This window comes from Mauremys reevesii, linkage group 6 (genome assembly GCF_016161935.1).
Source record: "Mauremys reevesii isolate NIE-2019 linkage group 6, ASM1616193v1, whole genome shotgun sequence".
Lineage (NCBI taxonomy): Eukaryota > Metazoa > Chordata > Testudines > Geoemydidae > Mauremys > Mauremys reevesii.
Window position 1 is genome coordinate 62,423,445 of NC_052628.1, and position 20,215 is coordinate 62,443,659.

Consider the following 20,215-nt stretch of genomic DNA (forward strand, 5'->3'; position numbering starts at 1 on the left):
TTCCTACAGGCATGCAGAGTCTTTAACAGTATAATACAGCCAGAACAAACCCAGAACAGTTACTTAGCTCCATGTCCTATTATGCTTACTTCCTTAACAGTTTGCAACATATACAGCTAGAAAAAAGATCTAGAAGAAAAAAGGTATCTCAGCAAGGGATGCCTTGGGCTATATCTTTGTAGTAGTATCTGATGAAGTTCTTTGCATTTGTTATTGCCTCTGGCTACCAGTACAGTATTATTCTCCCCCTCTATGCCCTTCTGCGTGGAAGTTGGTGAATTGTGCAGAGCTGATGACAGACAGGCGGAAATATTATATGGTAGGTTCCTTTCTGGACTCTGGGGAAGCAGGAAGAATCAGAGCCCTAGTTCTCTAGAGAGACAGAATTAGTCTGCTGAATGAGCTGTAAACAGGTAAAATAGTGTCAGTTGGAGGTCAGATTGTTCCTTCTCATTTTGCAGAAGTCTCTCCAGCAGTTCTTAGACTTTCAGACTAAGCACATCACATCTAATACACAATATACTTGGAGAACCATGTTTCTAATTTAATTAGTGTAAGCATAATGTATTCTTGTTATGATACTATACTTTGAACCCCAGTGTACTTCCTAATTTTGGCCCATATGCTGCTATATACCACAATTAGAGAACTCTGTTCTCGAATATTGAAGATGTTTGTACAACACCAACAGACACTGACTCCTTTTAATTTTATAGAGTAATAGTGAAAAAGGCCTGCTTCTCTGAGGTACTGAGTGCCTCTTATGTGGGATAGAGCACCTCCAATGCCCACTCATTAAAATCAGTTTGGAGACTATTCTACATGTAACAGAACTGAGAACTAACGCTGTTGTTTTGTCAGAGATGCCACACAGTTCTGGGTACTAGCCAGAATGCATCTCCAATATGATAAGGAGCTCTGTACAAGTACTACTAAGAAAGAGATGAAGGTCAAAAAAGATGTAAAACATGAAGGCCTTTTGAAGATGATTTCATCATTTTATTAGCAATAACAGGGAAGTTTCAGAGCTCTCTGAAGAAGCATCTAATTGAAGCTGTAAGAAACAGGATAAGAACGATATATATAAAAATCAGGTTACAACTGAGGAGATTTACATTGGAACTGTCCATATTTTATTTGCTATTGACTATGAGACAGTTTGAGAGTAGTGGGGTGCATGTTTCCATTAAAAATGTAGATATACCCTATACAACAGCCTTAGATACTTAATTTAAAATTCACTGCCCATACACAAACTAGAGTAGGTATTATCCTTCTAGAGAGAAATAATGGATTGTGGACTATTCAAACAGATCTTCTACAAAACTTGCCTCTTAGAAATGAAGAAACTGATGACTGAGTTTTGCTCTTAAAGAAGGGATATTGCCTGTTTGCTATTATGTATAAAAAAGTTAAGTTAAAATGTTCTTAAGGTTGCAAAAGTAAGTACCAGAGATAAGGTTGTCTATATAACATGAATTTGGCTCCCTTATGTATATTCCTAATGATACAGTCTTTAATTACATGATCACACACTATGATTTTCAGAGCTGCTTGTTGAAATATTGTGAAAGATCCTATATTGTAACATTTTCAGAATTTCCTGCATGGAAATAAGAATTTCCTGACAGTAGCATTTCAAACAGGACTTTTCCGGCAAAAAGTTCCATGAGAAAAAAATCTCAATTTTTCTGTCTGGCTCAGTAAATTATTAAAATTATGATATCAGATTGTTCTGATTACAGACTGATTCAGATCCATAACTCAGGTTACTCTTAAGTGAGGCCATTGTGACATCAGAGATAATTCAAGCAATCATGAACTTTCCTGTCCAACCAGTTTACCTGCTGTAATTCTATTGTCTGAAAAGAGTCCTGGCAATGAGGGAGACTATGCATGCCAAGACTTCTCAATGGTAGAAAATTGGACTCCAATAGTCAAGTTTACAGGTTCCATGGCACACACTGGCTCCTGTGTTTCATCAAAGGATAGTTCTGCACTGATGTTTAGGATTATGTTCATCTGAGTCAGACTCTTATGGCACAAAGTGAACAGCTCTTTCAGAGAATTGGGGGAATAAATATGTCTCCTTTATTTTCCTCCTTTGTCCCTTTCTCTGCCTTTCACAACCCCTCTGCATGCTGAACCTTCCCGTTCATCCCCACACATGACTGCTTCTCCCTCTTACTTGGCTCCCCATGATGCTGTGTTGTGATGTTGGAGATAGAGCTGTGCAATTAACACAATTTGAGGTGCACTGGAAATCCTGAAAAAAAATTGTTTCCAGTTGACTCAGAAAATGAAATATTTCAAACATTTTGATGCATTGTGAAGTAAAAACAAAACATGTAGTTCAATCCAAAATTCAACAATTCATTTTGTTTTCAAGCATTTTAAAGGGTTTTTTTTAATATAAAGCAAAAGGAAATTTTGAAATGAAGTTAATTTGAATCAAGTCAAAACATTTTGATTTGAATATGTCAGAAGAAAACACTTCAACTTAATTAGAACTGTTTTTTTAGGTTTTTCTTTCTGATCAAAACAATTTGGCAAAATCTATATGAATTTGCTAAATTATTTGGTCAACCTAAATCAGGATTTTTTACCAAAAAAAAAGTTTTTGTCAAAAAAATTCATTCAGCTTTAGTTGGGATGAGAAAAGTCTATGTGAAAGGGATGGGGCGAGGAACCTGTATGATTATGATTATGGCATTTTATGTGATCCTAGATTTGATTATACTGATTTTTAAAGATAGATTGGTGTATTTCCATAATTATTGTTCTTTCTTATTTATTTTTATTACTACAGGGCAGGGTTAAGGTTGTTTGCATGCCTTAACTGTGCATTTCCATACCTTTGGATTTTTAACATATTATTAACATTTTTGCCTAGGAATATTATGTATGTCACAAAGAGACTGATGCACTGGTATGTTAAATTGCATTTTTACTTTTAATACCCCCACTATGAATAGCCAATGAGTGACAATATAACAGACTCTCAAAGCCACTTCTGTGAATATGCATGATCCTTGTTACCCTGCTTCAAGTTCCTTACATCCAGCATCCATCAAACTCTTTATCTTCTCCCTCTCCCAACCTCCCTTTTCCTTCACTATCACTTTCCTTATTCCTGCTCTCCCTTCTTTTGATCCTATGACTTCATACCCTCTGCTCTATTAACCCTGTGAACTTCCCCACCATTTCTCCTCACCTCATACAAACAAATCCCAAAACAACAAACCCAGCCTCCACTCTCCAAATCCTGTGTATCCAATGTAACGATCCAATAGTTTCATCACAGCTTCAATTAATAGAAAGCAAAATTACCTACTACGAAATGTACACCGTTTGCCAAAGCAGCAAAAACATAATCCGATAGATAACCTTTGTCCTCTAGCCATCAGATCTCCCTTCCTTTCCCCACCACAAACTATCTGCTTTCATTCTTTGCTTTTTTCTTAGAAGATGAACTCTTTGGGACAGATCATGGCCCAGATTCACAAAGGTACTTAGGCACATAAGTCCCAATTTTAGGCTCCACTGAGATCAATGAAATTCACAATGGTGGCCACCTAACCCTATAGGTGCCTAAACTCACTTGGTACCTAAATTTCTGCCTTTGAGCATGTGCACTGCAGCCTTACTCTAGGCTTGGGATGCCTATTCCTGCCTAAGTTCCAGAGCAATCCACAAATGGACAAAGATACATGGAGGATTACCTAACTCACCGATGGTCCTGTCACCTATAGGATCAGGTCTCATTCAAAATCTGGCCAGAGGAGGAGGTGAAGAGCCTAGCAAACTGTAGGAACTATATGTATATATATAGACACCTCTACCTCGATATAACGCTGTCCTTGGGAGCCAAAAAACTTACCGCATTATAGGTGAAACCGTGTTATATTGAACTTGCTTTGATCCACCAGAGTGCGCAGCCCCGACCCCCCAGAGCACTGCTTTACCGCCTTATATCCAAATTCGTATTATATCGGGTGGCGTTATATCGAGGTAGCAGTGTATATGGAATAATAACATGTATGTTCATATCCTACCATATTGGTTGACAATGGGGACTGAACAGAGACCTTGAGAATTAGAAGTACAAACTGCTACAGTTTGAGTTAAAGAGCCAGTATTGCATGTGATGGGGTTACCCCACATATGTCTGAATGGGTTAATGTGAGGCTGAGAGGCCAGTCAACATATTAGGCTGTATCTGGACAGAGAGTCAGGTTTAACTAATCATGAAGTCCAGCTGGGCAGGAGTAGGCTGGTTACTATAAATAGATTTGTAGTAGAAGGAGGCTGAGTGTGCTTCATCATTTAAAAAAAAAAGAGAGAAAGTAAAAGGAGGAGGCTCTAGGATTACTCCTTGGGAACAGAGTGGCTGTGAGGAGGAAGCCTGGGGAGAGGAAGCCCTGGGATCCTCACCTTACTGGAGGAGGCACAGAGTAGCCACACAATGGGGGATTAAACTGGGAACCTTAGACCTAAAAGTATGGGTTGCTTCAGCTTGAGCTCTCTTGGTGGGACTATAACCAACTCAAATCCTCTGCAGAACAGACGCACAGGGGGACCTGTAACACAAACTCCCCAGTGGGCTACACAGGTACACACACGGTGACATTGGTGTTACACACTGAATCATAGGTTACACCATGCCAGTGTGATAGTTATATACATACATATATATGGTGTAACATTGCACTGTAATCCCGCTTACATATACAGTACACACACAGAGAGACTTTTTTCACACATAAATACAGACATGCATACATGGTGATATTTCAGTTATGCCATCAATCATTGGTTGTGCATAATGGAGTGATACAAAGAAGCTTCATTTATTATGCCAAGACATCAAACACTGTCTGTTATTTTCTATCAATGAAGTCAAAATTGATTATATTTGTATGGGACACTCAAAAGAGACCACTTTATTTACACTACATATAGATTTTATGGTCGCTCTTGCCCATTTCAAATATTGATGTTGTTATTCCTGTTGAATTTCAAAGAATCTTTGATTATCATATTATATGAAGAGTAGTAAACTGATAATACTTTAGCTAACATCTTTTTTTAAATTGTCTTTACTATTTTTTTCTGTGTGCATGAAAAAATATAAAACCAAGTGATTTTTCAGCAAACAACCTCTCTTTGACACTTTCAAGCAACATTAATTGTTCTATGGTTTCTTTTTAAAGACAATGACAAAGAGATTGGAACACTTACATAATAATTCCTCTTTGTGCTGGAAAAGAGAAATAGCAAGCAATAATCAGCTTGATTCCCCCTTCCCCTCCCCCTGAAGTGGTGGTAGATTTACCTGTACATATTTTAATTATAACTAGAGCTTTGCCCAGAGCAAAAATGTTTCTGTGACATGCTAGAGTGAATAGGCTAAGTTAGACAGCACACATGGAGAGAGGGGTACTTAATATGCACATGAGAGGGAATTAGGTATAGAGGTATAGGTTTTCCATGAGTATAGAACAAACCTGTTTGGATTAAATTCATGAACCTACAGAGGTTCTGAACGAGCTGCAGTTGGGGGCCTGATTCTTCAGAGCCCTGAGCACTTGCAGGGTGTGTCTCTAGGGGCTAGATCCACACAGGAATTTAAGGCACCCAACTAGCACGTTAGGCACTTAAGTCCAAAATTTGGATCCTCAAAAATTTTCACTCTTAGCTGCAGCCTAACACTTCAGGTACATTCCCTAAGCACCACTGTTTCCATTGATAAAGTCCCCTAGGTTCCTGAATTTCTGCCAGTGGCCATGTACACAGCTGCCTAAGTCCTGTGGGCTGGCATCTAACTCATGCCTAACCCCCAGTAGGAAACACAAACTAGGCATTCCCCCACCTTCAGCAGTCGATACTCAGAGGTCACATTCGAAAATGTCTACCAGATCAGGCCCCACACAAAGCACAGCTCCCAGAGGAAATGGTGGTTGGGGTACCCCCTTATATACTGTAGCTCAGTGGTTACAGAACTCTCTGAGCAGGGACTGGAACCTGGCTTCCCACCTTCCAAATGCATGCCCTAAACCCTGGTCTATACATTCATTCTCATCTTCTCTTAGGCATAATGAATATTTAAGTATTTATACAAAGTGGAACAGCTTCATCAGGAGAGATTGAGAGAACCCACCAAGAGTTCCTCATAGGCCAGTGGTTAGGGCACTCATCTGGGAGGTGGGAGACACTAGGCTATTGGACAGCAGCACCTTCTCTTTTTTTTTTTTTTGAGGGGAGAAAGGGCTGACCTGGCTTAAGGTGCTAAATCCACGTTCAGGACTATGAATTCCAAGTGGAGGGTGGTGCCTTTCTCTGGTCCGTTAGGCACCTAACTCCCATTGAGGGGTGGGGTTTAAGCCACTCTCTTCTCCTCAGCATTCCCTGATGGCTAGTCTAGGCAGCTGCCCACACCGTGTGCTGCTGGCTTTTGTGAATTCCATTCTTAGGGCCGAACTCTCCTGTTGCATTGTATGGGGATGCTGGGTACCTAACTATTATTTTTAGAAATCTTACTGATTTTGATGAAATTTTATTTAGAAAAAAATGGAAGAACTGTTTTGAAAATGTCATTTTGCTACATTCAGAACAAAACATTTTTATTTTATGCTTTAAAATTACTATATTTCTAAATTTAGATTATTTTAAAGAAAAAATTAAGTGAATATGGGTCAAAATTTAAATGAATCTTTCTGAATTTATCTAAAAGAAATTTTTTCAGAATTTTATTTTTCAAACAATTTCAAAATTTTCTCCTTGATTGGCAAAGACTTTTTAACACTCCCTCCCCCCTTTTTTGGGGGGTGTGTGGGGGAGAGGACAGAAGATCCATTTTCTAACCATCTCTGTTTGACAATTCACAATTTAATCATTTGCTGCTTTAAATATTGATGCTGGTCTGAATTAACCTCCTCATTCATTTTCTGTGTGTGCCAATTGGGCATCAAAATTACCTCAAAGTTATATTTTATATTCACAATCAGCCACAGACCGAAAGAAGAGAGTGATTCATATTCAGGCTCAGAAACCAAGAGGTGATATTTTAAACACATCCAGAACATTCCTGTGAAGTTTTGCTTGCAAGAATGAGAGATTTTTTCTTGTTATTGTTATTATTGTTGTTATTGTTGTTGTTGTTGTTATTATTAGGAAAGTATTACTCTGCAAACAGATCCCAAACTGGAAAAGAGAAACTCCTCCAGAGGCTCAGAAGATAGTAAATGTAATGGCTATAATGCTTAGACTGCAAGAAACTTCAGGATTGTTCTGAACCATTGGTGGAAACTGGGTCCTGGCATTCAAAACACATGTGTAATGGCAAGGTGACAGAATAGGGCCAATCAAGGAATGCACTCCCTTAGATAGAACCCCTAGACATGACAAGCAACAACAACTAAAAAAGAATATGAAATTGTCCAGGAGAATGGCAAGACACCTGTGATCTGCACAGAGGTAGGAGTCTTAAGCAGTAAAATAAATACAGATCTCTTTTACTGTAGTAGTTTTGACAGTCTATGTTATAGGTTGTGTCAAAGACAATCTATAGGGGAAACTGTCAACTTGAAGAAGGTCACAAAGTTAAACTGTCCACCATGCTGATTCAGCACAGCAGCATTTATCATAGCACAGAGGGTTCTCATAGCAAACACAGCCTTCTCAGACAGAAGAAGAAACCTGGCATTTTCTGCTTCCTGCGGGATCCTGGTTTTTGATGCCAGGAATGGCATCTGCAGAAGCTGGCTAACCGTGTTGGCAGACCACGGGGCATGCCAAGGAGAGTGATTTATTTCCTTTCTACCAGTGTGTAGGAGATCTGTACCCAAGTGTTTATCTTAAAAAAAAAGTTCAGGAGAGTGAAATATTAAACTGAAACTTTCCTAGGGGCTAAGGTAAAGGAAGCAAAATAATGTCCCCAGACTGACAAATTCAAGTATCTTAAATTCCTACAGCCACACTGGCTTTCTAAATAATTCTTTTTTAAAAAACAAGCTTCTACATTTCAGTTATATCCCAGCAGGTAACTACAGCAATAATAAAAAGTTTTCCAGATTCTTTCCTATAATTAATTTCCCTCTTACTCTAAAGTAATAGCCAACACAATCACATAATATGGACTAATTTTACTTCCTATTTGTAAGTAGCTTTTCATGAAAGCTTAATTTATGAGCTGTGGTTGTTTCATAATTTATTACCCTGAAAGCTTTAACTTTACCTTTTGGGAATAAATCTATGACAAAAGGTTGAAGGTAAGAGCTTTTATTAGATTAACAGGATGCAAGTATTAGATACACATTTTCAGGATCTAATTATTCTAGCCCTTCTTCAGGGTTTCACCAGATGTTGGGGTTGAGGTACCAACAGTTGAGTGAAGGCAAGTTAAACCAGAAACCAGGAGCAGGTTATGTAAGATCTCAAGCTCTTGTGCATAATACTGTTAGGTCAGTAAGTGATATGACTTTCCATGCTACTTGTAAAATCACAACACATAAAGAGGTTGGTATAGTGGGCTATATTTTCCCAAATGCATCTTCACTCATGTGTGTGCAGAGGCTAGAATCTGCTGGTTCAATACTGCCTCAATAATAATTTTATAAACTGGGGCGGAGGGTGGGGGGGAAAATTGAAAAGTATTTGGAAACAGAATTATTCTTACATTCGGAAAAAAAAGAAAAAGGACACTGATGTAATAGGCACACTCAAAAGCAAGTGTGGAGAGGAATCATTATGTATTGTGGTTGCCAATGTCCTGGACTGAGGCAGGCACAGCACACACAGATCTATACTTTCTATTGCACATTGTTGCACATAAAAAAATGTTAATTTTCATTACACTTTTTGGGTGGATGCAAATTAGGAAAACATATAATTTCTCCATTAGCTATTTCACCACATCTGCTTATGCCTGAAATAGCACTCAGTGGCACACTTAAACGTATATGTCCACAAACCATGTAGTGATACCTTCTAATCTAAAAAATACATCTTCCTTGCTAGATATGCAACTGCATGACCTGCCTTTGGAGCATGGAGATTAGGACTGGAAATGACAAACTATGTATCTAAATCTGAGTTACACTAAAGCCATTTGACTTTTGGGCCACAGCATCACATTGGGAACTCATGTTCAGATGATTATCCACCATGACCCCATATCTTTTTCAGAGTCACTGCTTCCCAGGATAGTACCATCCTGGAAGTATGACTTACACTCTTTGTTCTTATACATTTACATTTAGTCATATTAAAATATACATTGTTTGCTTGTGCTCAGTTTACCAAGTTATATAGGTCGCTCATTTCAGTGACCTATTCTGTTTATTATTTACAACTCTCCCAATTTTTGTGTCATCTGCAAACTTTCGGTGACGATTTTATGTTTTCCTCTACGTCATTAATAAAAATGTTAAATGCCATGTTGCTCAGCACTAATTATATTCTCCTCCTTTTATTCTTTATTAATGGAGTCTTGTATTAGCCACTATATTTTCTTGCCTTGGGACAATGTCAGACCAACAGGCTTATAATTACCTGAGTCATCCTATTTACCCATTTTAAATACTGACACAATATTAGCTTTCTACCAGTCTTATGGAACTTCCTTGGTATTCCAAGATTAATTGGAAATCAAGTTTGACAGCCCAGCAAGCTCCTCAGCCAGCTCTTTTAAAACTCTTGGATGCAACTTATCTGGCCACGTTGAGTTTAAAAATGACTAATTTTAGTAGCTGCTGTTTAACATTCTCCTGAAATACTAGTGGCATAGAAAAAGTGTTTTATCACGATATGATTACATCATCTGTTTTTCCCAAATATGGGCCAGAAATATTTATTGAACACTTCTGCCTTCCCTGCATTATTATTGATAATTCTACCTAGTAATGGACAAATACCACTGTTGAGATTCTCTTTGTTTCTAATATACTTGGGAAAACTCTTTCTTATTGTCCTGGCAGCCAGGCCTGGGAAGGGAGCAGGACAGAGCCACTCCTGGTTGCTGCTCTATGCAGATTAGCCAACTTCCTGGTTGGGGAGGGCAGCAGCGACAGCCCATTCCCTGCTCAGGCTTGAATTCCAACGACAGGGGTCAAGCAAGCCAGAGCGCCTCCCCCCGGCTCCTGGCATGCTCAGTGTGCAGCAGCAACTGCATGGGAAAGAGCCTGGCTAGGGATAAGTGGCAGCACGCTCCCTGCCCGGGCTCGGCTTCTGGGGACAGGCGCTGAATGTGTGTGGGGGCTCCAACTTCCTTGGCCATTGTCCCTGGAAGCCAAAGGGGGCAGCCTGCTGCCACCACAGCTAGGTTCTCTCCCAGGCGGCTGCTATGGGTAGCATTCCAGAGTGGATGGAGAGGCTCTGGCTCCACCTCTTCCTCTCCCTGCCTGGGTGGCTGCTGGGGGGTACTTGACCCTCCATGCCCTTCCCCCCCCCCGATGTGTCACCTCTGCACTGAATATATATATCCCTGATTAAGTCTTTATTCTTTTTATACATTACAGATATGATGAAGTAATGATCACTTGTACCTAGATTACCTTTCATTTTTAGTTCCCGGATCAGTTCTTCTTTATCAATGAAGATGAAGTCTAATAAAGAATTCAACCATGCTGGATGCAACACTTTTGAGATATGAATATCTGGACCAATGTCTCTATTCCAAAAGTTTCTACATAGATCCTGGCTGCATCAGAATCTGAAACCAACTGTGAAAGTCATTAGGATTATTTTTCAGTTCATCCACTCTAACACCTGTAACAATCAGGTCAATTTCAGAATAGAGATTCTTGCTCAGTCTAAATGAATTCTAGTTAATTCCCGAAACAACAGATTCAAGGTCCACTAACCAATTAATAAAAGGCTAGATTGAGAAAGTTTGTTCTCACTATACTATACTGACCCATACGAATGCTATATCCATAAAAACAACTGAGCAGTAAAGAGTACAAAATGTCCCTGACCTCCACTCTCTGTCAAAATGATTATGTTAATTTTTTGGCATTCCCTGTAAAATTTGTCTCCTTCTCAAAACAAGTCCTTACTATATCAGAAACTGATACTTGATGGAATCATAAATTTGTTAAACTAGAAATCACTTGAGATTATCATGAGGATAATTAGAGCAGCACATCAAGAAAAGATTTCTTCTGTCCACGTGAATGAACTTTGCCTGAAGTGTTAAGTCCATTAGACCCAAGATAACTTTTTCAGTCTGCACTGGAAATGGGTCTCAGTATTTACAGTTTGGAGGTTGCTAATTTTTTACGAAGCAATGAAAACAAATAATTAAGGTTATATATAATAACTTATTGCCTGATATGAATTTTCATGGTTATGATAATATAACCAATTCCTGAACCATGTGATTTAAATGGTAATTGCTGATCAGTGCTTCCTGATTCATGGTTTTATCCTATGTAACTGATAAAATTACTGAGCGAAATGAAAATATACATTTGGCATTGTTTTACTGATTACAGTGTTGATTTATGTTTTACACTAATTACAACATGCAGTAGTTTGATAGTATGAGTTAGAGACAATGGGGCAAATTTTTTCCATCATTTATACAAATGTAAATCAGTGCTAACTATTAAAGTCAAGCAGCCTAATTCTGATCTCAATTAGAATATCAGGGTTGGAAGGGACCTCACGAGGTCATCTAGTCCAACCCCCTGCTCAAAGCAAGGCCAATACCCAGACAGATTTTTGCCCCAGGTCCCTAAATGGCCCCTTTAAGGATTGAACTCATAAGCCTGGGTTTAGGAGACCAATGCTCAAACCATTGAGCTATCCCTCCCCTCCATAATTTTACACAGGTGCAAATCTGAACTAAAGTCAGTAGACTTATTCCCAATTCATACTGGTGTACCTAAGAGCATAGTTTATCCCAGTAAAGTTTAAACGAATGAAAATCTGGGATAAGTGACATCAGAATCAAGCATATGGGTGCCATAACACTAGTGAAAAGTCTAGTGTTTCTAAATAGTGAAATATCTTCAAGTTTGAATCCAGATGGGTCTTGCCATTCATTTCACTACTTAAGCACAGGCCCAATTCTGCCTACCACCCCTAATTTCCATTTGCAAACATTCTGCTAATAACAGCCATGAGTAGGTAGCAGGTATTTTATACACAAGTATATCCCTAGACAAATGAAATCTCCTTAATCGGGACACCCTAATCAATGGCCTTTCATCTCATTTAAGTGGAAATCCCAATTAAAAGCCATTGTTTCCTAACTGAAATTGTTCTCAATGGTTCTCAAATTACTTTGTTCACATCAAACCTGCTGGCTCATTAAAGAGATAAAGGTGACACAGGTCTGCCACAGAGAAAAAAGTCAAAATGATTTTTTTTTCAGCTGTAATGAAAGTCTTGTGATACTGCCAGCTTGAAGAGAAAGTCATTTCAAACAATGAAAGAGTCTATAAAGGAAAATTAAATCAGTGTTGTTTTGTTGGACCAACACTGGCAGAGGTCTTTTGTAGGAAGACAAAGCACCATCTCTTAGCATCACAATGACTTGCTATCACCCTTTGAACAATATTTAATCACCTTCTGGTGTCCCAATTGAAGAGAAATTTTTGCCATAAAAGATCTGAGTTTCCAAAAAAACAAAAAAGAGAGAGAGAGAGAGAGAGAGAGGGTCCATATCCAGGTACTTTGTGTATACATAGTGAGCATTTGCATGGAGAAATGGCTAGATAGGTACCTATCTGTGCTTTTGCATAAAAATACCTAAGTTTCACACACTATTCTAATCTAGGTAAGCAGATGCACATTAAAAATGTGAATGCAATCAGGCCTCTAATTTTTTTTTTTTTAAATCAGTCCTTAAATAACTGGTCTTAATTCAGTTCCCTATAAAATTCCCCAAGAATGTGGATTTCCCAATTAAGTATCTCCCATCTCAGGGGAGTGTTCTATGCAACTAGAAAACTACAGTCCAGATAAACTATTTGCTATTTCTTTGTGAAATATAATTAATGGTGTATTTGCCATATATTTGATTAAGGGATTTTAACTCCCTCTCATAAAATACAATTATACTGGTTTTGGAATTGATCCCACAAGCAGGAAAGGGCCCTCGACTCCTTAAGTCTTCAATGAGAGTTGAGGGCATGTCTGTATTTCTGCAGGAATAGGCCTTTCGTTTTGACATTAAACATAACTGTTCTTTCTCTGATCCTGCTTAGTATCACTGGCTACAGTAGAGCAGGATAAACTATTTGTTGCAAATATATAATTTCCCCTTTTTTTCTGTTTGAACATTACCAATAAACTGACTTAGACTTTTAGAAAGTTATTTGCTATTCAAAATAATTCAACCTAATATTTTAGGGAGATATATTTCATCCTATGATTGATTCTAAAACTATTCACTCCAACAGTGTCTAAAATTATTTGTTGTGATAGGTCACGGGAGTCACATAGGACTTTGTATAAACAGGAGGAGGAAAATTGAAGAGATTACAAGATGAATGAATGAATGCTTCTGTTGTGAACCCTCACATGAACACAACGTGTACATTTTACAGAGACTTTCCGTTCCTAGGAACTTTCTTGAGAATGAAAATCACTGTTATAAATATTTGTGAAAAATGGTGTGAATCTGTCACAGCAATTTCATGGCATTGTGCAAAACAATGTTTGCAAGTACTTACGTACAGTGTTTGCCAGCCAGCCTCTATTGAACAGCCTCCTTTCTTTTGTCAGGCATTGGTTCCCTGGAGAGCAAAAACATTATTTTTGTTTTAAATGAATGAACTGTAAAAACAAACAAAAAACAAACCCACTACCTTTTTCATTTCCGTCTTTCAACTTCCCCCCTGTCTACAAGACTAAAACCTCACAGAGAGAGCTGCTGTAAAATTGAGCCATGTATCATGACGTCCTGCTATATCCAGTCCAGTCACATCTCTGGAGCTAGTGAATGGATTCCCACTGTACCTTTGTACTGCATGACAAGTAAAGAATCACCCTGTCAGGTCTCTCCCCCTCCCCCAAATTGACAAAAAATTACTGAATTACACTGTTCCAAGCCCTCTACACTGACAGGAGGCAGTCAGGCCTGACAACCCTTTCCTTCTTGTCTGTTATCTTGAAATCAATTGCACAGCCTGGTGCACAGAGTAATGACTGTGGACTGTTCTGCAGGACTTGGCCCATCTGGTCACTGAGGAAGTCAGCAACGTGGGCTTCTCATCGATCTGAGAGGCACACGCTGCTACACAGAGGTGACCTCCAAGCCTCCACCTGGCCCTACTATACAGGAAATCACTGTCTGTCGTGCACTCAGATAGAAATGAAAATAACTTTTACACTAAGGCATATCCATCTTTGTTTTTAATTAAGAGCTTGTGATTCAGTGGGATTAAACAGTGGTGAGCAAGGAAATACGAGGTCAGGCTTTCTACATGTCATGGACAAAATTTTACATAAATGCCTTATTTACAGCACAGCAGGACCATTGCATTTTGACATTAACTCTACATAATCAAAACGGGACATATTATTCACACAACATATTTAAAAACTGATAACATTACTGTTCCAAATGATACGTTTTTATTAATAATGCTGTCTACAGTTACAGACAGAGATTAAGATTTCCCAAATGACATGTACTAAATGGATGATAGACTTACTGATAATTATTTGGTCAATTATACAGGTTCAGTGTGTGTGTGTGTGTGTATGTATATATATAAACAAGTGTACACACACACACACTCTGTTTGGTTTTTTAATTGACTTTGGAACAGTTAGGAACACTTAATGAGATTAATATTGCAAATTATGTTTTTCTGTAATGCAATTTAATGCAGATGTGTGCGCATTACAAAAACATAACTTGCAATATGTAATATCATGAAGTAGTTCCTAGCTGTTCTGAATAGTCAGAAAATTAGCAGTTTCAAAGAAAAAGTTTTGAGGTCTAGTCAGAATTTTTTTGTATAGAAAATGTTGATGAACTCTACATAGAAAAACTGAAATCCAAAATATTTGGCTAAAGCCAAAATAATTTGATTCGGAAATGCCACTGTAGTACTTCTTAGGAGTTGTTGTTCACATGCCTCATGCCTGCATTCTACTCTATAGGCCACGATCTCTGGCTGGAGTACATCTTCCATGATACTCCATGATAAGTCACCTTGATAAGAGGAAGCAGTGCATCATAGAAGTCCCATGGCTATCATGCTTCATAGGAGATAAACTCTCATGAGTCACTGTGGTGGAATATCTGAATTGAAATATTTTGGTTTTCATGGATTTTTTCATAAAAACATACAGTTTTCTAGAAGAAAAATCATTTAGTTGAAACCCAATTTTCCACCAAACAACATTTCCATTAAAGGTACCTGATGGATAAAAAATTGATCAGCACTAATATATACATTTGATTATTGGGTAGTTGGAGACGAATAAAACTAATTAGGGCCGTGCAAATAAAATAAAAGGCAGGTGTTTGTGGAAACTTTTCTACAGGGATGTGCTGTTGAAATACTCTAGTAATGACTCGTATCACACAGCTATTCCCATTCTTTGCTAAGGGTCGGGCTAGACTAATACTGTTTGATCATTTGGTTTAAATATAGATAAATTCCCACTAGAGATCATATTAAGATCACGTAACCTATTTCTAAATACACCACAAGTTTTAAACCTCAATTTAAAAAAAAAAAGCAGACTACATTAATTCATTAATTTGCACCTATCAAAATGTATGTTTAATTTATGATCAGCTTTTCTGTGGCACTCATCACTGTAGTATTTCAGCCCATCACAAGCATTAATGAATGTATTGTCACATGTCCTGATGAGGACAGTTGAAAGATTTCTCTGAGATAGGAACTGTCAAATAGATTATATAATTTGCCCAAAGGAAACAGGGAGCAGGAAGAGCTGATCCCATCCTACCTGATAAGGTACTAGACTGGTTAACTACCTTCCTTTAAGTCACATTATTTTGTTTAAAGTTCTGATCCAGCAAATATACTTAAACATGTGCAAAATTTTAAGCATGTGAGTAATCAATAGGGACACTCAGGTGTTTAAAATTATACAATTGCTTCAATTCTTTACTGAATCAGGGCTCAGTGAATTTGAATTCTTACCATTTCAGAGAGACAGGAAGAATAGACAGAGAACAAGGTGAGATGAAAAGCTCCATGGTAAAAAAAGAATCAGGAGAGATGCAATATGTTAAGTAATACTGAATCAACACAAATAAAGAAGTATGACTTTTATATTCACCATGGTAGAGTACATATCACTTAAGCTTTTTATATTGAGTTCAGTGAACTTTTTGCTGCAACCTCAGACATATATTACTCTTACAGTCTTACAGTCTGAGGGAACAATTAGATTGTATTAGTATTATAAATCTCTATCTCTTTCTCTCAGAGAGTTAGAGTTAATTAAATATGTAGCAAAGAAATAATTAATTTATCTTAATTGTTGCAAGTTAATGTTAAAGTCTGTCGTGACTGGCCCAGCGACTGGAAAACAGTTCTGCAAGTGGCTGCAAGAGTCCATTCCAGAGATGTTGGGAACATATAGAATGCAAGGAAATGTGATGGGGAAAAGGTCTTATAGAAACTGCCCTATGGAGAAAATACCATGTTGTTTGTTATATGAACTTTTCAGAGCCCGAAGGATGAGGAATTATTGCCAGCACCAGAGGAATTCAAGAGGATGGTTTCATAATTCAGTTTGATAAAATTATTTTGAATGAAAACCAAATTAAAGCAGAAGAGTGAAGAAGTTCCTTTTTCTCGATCCAAGGAAGTTCTGCTTAATCCTATTCTACGCCCAATGAAATTAATGGACATGAAAGTCCTCAGAACCTCCCAAGAGCTATCTAGCTCAGCACCTGTAGGGATAGGCCTTTTGGGGCTTTGGTTTGGTGCAACTTTCCTTGAAATGTTGTGGGTTTAGGAGCCAAGCAATACCAAAAAATGTAAAACCATTATTGTCTAGGGCTGTTTTTATTATTTTGGCATTTGTTAGAAAAAGTCCCGGCCTGGTCATGGTGAAATCATACATTTATTGAATACTTGCAACTTCTTTCCTTTTATCTGGTGTGGTTTTAATGTTGCAGACAGAATTTGTGTCATGTAAGTCCCATGTGAGGTGGAAGGTGGATTCAGCATTTGTGCCTGTCTCCCTATAGCAATTCCCAGCTGTGATCCCTCTCTGCAGTTAGGCACTTATACCATTTTAGCAAGAAGCCAGACTCGGGGTGCGGGGAGAGAGGAAGGAGGCCCTCCCTCAGCTTTTAGCTCAATGGTTAGGATATTCACCTAGATATGGGAGACCCCCAGTTCAAGTCCTCCCTCCTGGGGCGGCTCTAGACATTTTGCCGCCCCAAGCATGGCGGCATGCCGCGGGGGGTGCTCTGCCGGTCACCAGTCCCGCGGCTCCGATGGATCTCCCGCAGGTGTGCCTGCGGAGGGTCCACTGGTCCCGCGGCTTCGGTGGACCGCCCAAAGGCTTGCCACCGAAGCCGCGGGACCAGCAGACCCTCCGCACACATGCCGCTGAAGGCTGCCTGCCTGCCGCCCTCCCGGCAACTGGCAGAGCGCCCCCCGCGGCATGCCACCCCAAGCACGCGCTTGGCGTGCTGGGGCCTGCATCCGCCCCTGCTCCCTCCACCTGAGAACAAGAAAAGATTTGACCCGGGTTCTATCTATCACCTGTCAGGTGAGTGCCTGAACCACTAGGCTATGGGATATCCCCTCATGTAGAGGGGGGACTAAAAGTGTGGTTCTCACGCATCCCAGGTGAGTGCCTTAACCTCTGAGCTCAAAGTTAAGAGGGAGCTCCTTCTTCTATTTATTTCCCCCCACCCTCCAGCTGTTTTGTGTAAACTTGCCTGATGGTCCTAATTCCATAGGTGTGCTCAAAAGATGCCTACTAGACTGGGTCCTGCGTTGCAATTTGAACACCTATCTTCCCACAGTTGTGAATCACTCTAAAGCTTACACAGGAGATAGGCATTCAGACATCTAGAGTGGGGCTTTAGTGCGCATGCCCAAAGACAGAAACCCTAACCCTAGGGAACTTATACCCTGCAAAATCTTAGATACCTAGTGAGTTTAGAAACCTACTGGGTTCAGTGGGAGTTAAGTGCATCTCAGAAGTCTCAAAATGGGACTTAGGCATCTGAAACAGGGACTAAGGTGCCTAACTCCTTTTGTGTATCCAGGTCTAAGTTTTCCAGAAGAGTTCTTCTGGCCCAGCCATATTTCCTCTCTACACTTGCTGATTGTCTGTTTGGGATAGGGAGAGGACTGGTGATATTTGGAAGGTCACTTGGTGGAAAACTTGAGGCTTAACACTTCCTCCTAGTGGTGTGAGCAGCTTTGTCTAGTTATTATATTTGTAAATTTGGTATCATTAGAATGCTCCTCGTATTTATCTTACATAGATATCTGGTGAGTGAGAGATGCTCCAGGTAGTTCTCCAAAGTAGCATCTTTTTAATATCAAAATCTCCTTCCTCATTTATTTTCTTGACTACTACTGGAAAAAGGGAAAACACCATTAAGAGGTTGACTACTGGTCACCAGTATCGGAGCAGTTTGAGTGGAAGGAATTTGAATAACTTGCCTTATTAGTTAAAATTGTCAAAACAGAAAGATTGTATGGTAGGTATCAGAATTTATTCATTTAATTGTAAATATTGTTCCTCTAGTGGAGGACCTTTCTATTTTTTTTTTTTGTAAATGTCGTGTCAGATAGATATTTTGAAACACCATAGGGAGGATTAGCAGCTACATGAAAAGAGAATATAATAGCCAAGACATATTTTTTCTTAATTCTTTTTGAAGATCAGGTTAATATTTTGGAACTTAAAGATATCAAGATGAGCAGTGTCTGATCCACTACTGCTGAGTGTAAGGGGCCAGAATTATGAAGCATCTATTACTCTGCTGATTATGATAACTGAGCTCCTTAAAGGAATTCTATCACATCAAATTTGTCCCTGAATTTATGTTTAGTAAGACAAATTTTTCAAAAATGTAATACCTCCAGCAATGTTTTGTTTATTTTAAAAACCACTGGAAATTAAATTAATAAAAAAAAGAAAAAAGAAAAAGCAACAAGAAGTAACATTCTTTGCAGTGTTTTAACATTGTTTGAGCATTTTGCTAATGCATGAGAAATGAAAGGGAAATTACTATATGAGATATGAAATGGAACCATCTATTTTCATTGCCCAAACTGAAGGAAAGGCAAATAAATAAATAAATAAACAAACAAACAAATTAAATAAAATCAACTCACTGCCTAAGTGGTGTGAACAAATTTGGCTTTTTAATATTCCTACAAATTATAATAGTTTAGAGCAATTTTTATTAACAATATAACTATGGGTTAGACAATATTTGCTTGCTTTTTAATATTTTTTTTAATTGGCTATTTTTCTAATTCCAACCTTTGTTTAAATAAATTTACATGTCCAAAATATTATTGAGCCCTGAGTTGCTCTATTCTTGGGACAATAGAGAGAGATCTTAGTTTGAAATTCTGACTACTGACTTTTGACACTTTTTTAAAATACTTTTTTTTATCAATGTCGATACGGCATTGATTTTAATGAGGCTCTGCATTAAAGCAGAGGTTTTGTGATATCTAATCCTAATGCAGAATCAGGACCACAGACAGGCCCAGATTATCCCATACTCTGATCTGGTGTCACATTAATCTGCCATTAAAGAAAGTATTTAACATGAAAATATACATGCAGGGATCTGTTCTAGGGGATCCTGATGAAGGATTAGGCCCCAAATCTGTAAAAATGTATATAGAAACAGAGCCATGTATTTTTTCATAACATTTTAAAAGTCTTAAGGATTTTTCTCAATATGATACAAAGCCATTCCACCAATCTGAAACAATTACATTGAAGTTTTACAATATTAGTAATATTAGTATATATTACATTACTGGAAAGCATGTTAAGCCTTATCCAGTTTAATTACAGTATATAAAACATGATATGCTGGCTTACTACAATTATACAGAGACAAGGCAACATACACCCAGTGATGTAGTTGTGAAATTCTTAGACAAGGTAAACCAAAGTTCTTGAAGCTTTAGACCATGAAAGCCAATATGCTGAAAAATATTTAGCAAGAAATAGGTCAAGATGCCAAAGAGAAAGGAAAAAAGCAAATCCCTGAAAGCGA

At 38.4% G+C, this 20,215-nt stretch overlaps 1 long non-coding RNA gene across 1 annotated transcript in view; it reads right to left on the bottom strand.

Moving 5' to 3' along the window:
- Window positions 1-2,161: 2,161 nt before the first annotated feature.
- The window catches only part of LOC120408247, a 28,535-nt gene continuing 10,481 nt past the window's right edge, over window positions 2,162-20,215 (bottom strand). Inside the window, exons 3-5 of the long non-coding RNA XR_005600563.1 lie at window positions 13,687-13,745; window positions 10,554-10,721; window positions 2,162-2,266 (exon numbers count right to left, since the gene is read on the bottom strand). This is a non-coding gene — a long non-coding RNA (uncharacterized LOC120408247). The remainder of the gene's footprint in view (window positions 2,267-10,553; window positions 10,722-13,686; window positions 13,746-20,215) is intronic.